A 2770-nucleotide genomic window follows, 5' to 3' on the forward strand; every position below is an offset into this window, starting at 1 on the left:
GGAGGGGGAGGAGCTTTGGGGAGGAGGAGGAGGAGTGGAACGACGCAGTTTTTGTTTTTGGCTCTGATTCGATTCTTTCTGTCAGATTTTATTTTTCTGTCCTCAGTTAAAAAAGGTTCAGTTTATTATTTTTGTTCCCAACAGGAAGTGTCCACATGGAGACGTTTCTCTGGATGCAGTTTGGCTGCTTTGATCTTTTACATCATAATAAAATATAAAATGTTTTAAAAATCATTTATTATAACAAGAAAAAAGTCATAAAACTCAACTCTGAAGCCTGAAGTTCAAACAAAAATAAAAAGTTTTATTATGACAGGAAATGTAAATATAAAATAATTATCTATATTTATTAACATTTTCATCACCTTTGACTGTTTTTGTCACAAAATCAATTTTAGAATTTATTTTCTTTAAACAAACGAGCACAAACCTTCCTCCTCCTCCTCCTCCTCCAATCTCGTTTCTCGTGTTTATATTTAATCTAACTGTCTGTAAAGACATTAAAGGACCCGTTTGTGTCGTAACCTTCATCACGCCCGTCTGGTTACCATGGTGACCAGCGTCACAGCTGATCCAACATGGCGGCCGACTCCAGTACCCACAATGCAACACGAAGCGCTGCCGAGGACGCTTCACAGTGAACCCTGCCGTGTCGTGAACCAATCAGAGACAGACTCAGTGATGATGTCATCAGGACAGAGACACCTTCGTCCTGCTCATCTTCCTCCCTGTCCTGTCCTTCCGGCCGATCCGAGCTCAGACTGCGGGGGTCCACAGTTTTCTGCTGTCTAACAACAACCTGCTTGAGTTTAAATGTATTTGTAAATGTTTAAATTTTTTTGTTTTTAAAGAACTGGACTGATGAAACTGCAGTACTTCTGCTCAGTCGCCATGACGACCCGTTTTAATATGTGAATAAAGTGTCGAATGCCAAAATCTGCACAGCTGACCGACATCTGTTTATGTCCTGAAATATTTAACGATCAAACCAACATGAGAAGTTTTTAAAAGTCAGACAGTTTACAGAAATCAGTTTATATTCATCATCCTGAGCTACAAACTGACTGGTTCTGTCCGTCTCCATGTAGGGCTTTTTTATCATAGTTTGGATTTTCTGTGAAAATAGTGTGACTTCTGGAAACTGTTTAAGCAGCTAAAACTGAACTGTTTGGGTTACAAGAAGAAAAACAATTAAAATGCTAAAAAAGGGGCTAAAAGCTAAAAACCAGAAGCAGTTTCAGAGTTTTTTTAAGGAATTGAAGAGATCTCAGTTTATTTTTATGGGGAAAATGTTTGTAAAACAAATATAACATCTACAGATACTAAATGGTTCATCACTATATTCCTGATGGAGCTGAACAGTTTGATATATGAACGATTAAAACAACCCAAAGTTGGAGGAACGAGTTTGAGTTCAAAGAACAAAAAGGAAAACAGCTTGAATGTTGACTCAGCATTCATTATTATTTTTCTCATTGTGAGGTCCGGTGATGTGTTATCACCTGTTATCATATTTGTCTTTTTGTCGAATTTAAGGATTTATATACATTTCTTTTACTAAATTTAAACATTTAAAATCGTGTTTTGAAAACGAGTTGTAGTACAGTTTTCTGTCACTAGATGGCAGCAGCAGTAGTAGGACAGGTATGCGCATGCGCGGCTGGTCTTGTAGAAACTGTCCCACCTGCGTCGGGAGCACGCGCTGATCCGACCGTTTTCACGGCACTTCGGAGCCGATTCTGGATAAAAACGACTCCACATGATCGAGTCAAGGTTGTTTCTTTCATTTCAGTCGATTAATAAATAAAAACACCTCAAATAAACAACAAATAAACCTGGTCATGTGTTAAAGTGTTTATTCCTCTCATCATGGACAACAGATGTGTTGGAAAACAGTGTTTGGTGGCTGACTGATATTTGAACATGACAGAAGTTGGAAAACAACACAAGACCAGCTTTATTTGTTGTTTATTTGAGGTGTTTTTCTTTATTAATCGACTGAAATGAAAGTTACAGCCTTGACTCGATCATGTGGAGTCATTTTACTCAGAAATTATCCTGTAAAAACATACAGAAATAAATAATATTAATTAAACCACACCAGCAGGTGGCGGTAATGCACACCTCAGGTTTCTGTCCAACCGCCATTAAACTCCAGAAGAAGAAGAAGAACAGAAATCATCAGTTTGATGAATTTTCTTCGTTCTCAGGTTTGTTTGTTTGTTTTTTGCTCTAAACTGGAATTAATGTGTTGAATGGCATAAAATGTAAGTTTTGTCTTTAAATATTCCGTAATTAGAGTTAAAAAAAGTAATTTTATCATGTTTAGCCGCTCGCTATTAGCTTGTTGCTAACCTGAACCTGTTTTTATTTTCTGACTGTTTAAAATGTTAAATTAGAGTTTTTAATTGGTTCCAATCAATTATATGTTTTAAATTTTTAGCAGCTGAGCTTCTGGTTTGTTAATGGGATAAAGGGATATTTCAGATTTATTTTCTGTTTGGATCTTAAATCATTTAAAATGTAAAACATTTAAACTTCTCCAACCTGATCTGAAGAATTTTATTTGTAAAATATAATTAAATAAAAAGCTTGTCTGAATATTTCCTCCTGGAGGTAAAACACTGAATTATTTTATTAATGTTTACACTTTAATCTGTCTCTAATTTAAATGGATTTCAGTTGGATGGAGCACTAAGAGTGAAAACAGAAGTTTGTTTTTATTTGTTTGTTTTTAAAAGAGAACCTAAACAAACAGGAAGTGAGACGG

This window comes from Kryptolebias marmoratus, linkage group LG8, assembly GCF_001649575.2.
Source record: "Kryptolebias marmoratus isolate JLee-2015 linkage group LG8, ASM164957v2, whole genome shotgun sequence".
Lineage (NCBI taxonomy): Eukaryota > Metazoa > Chordata > Actinopteri > Cyprinodontiformes > Rivulidae > Kryptolebias > Kryptolebias marmoratus.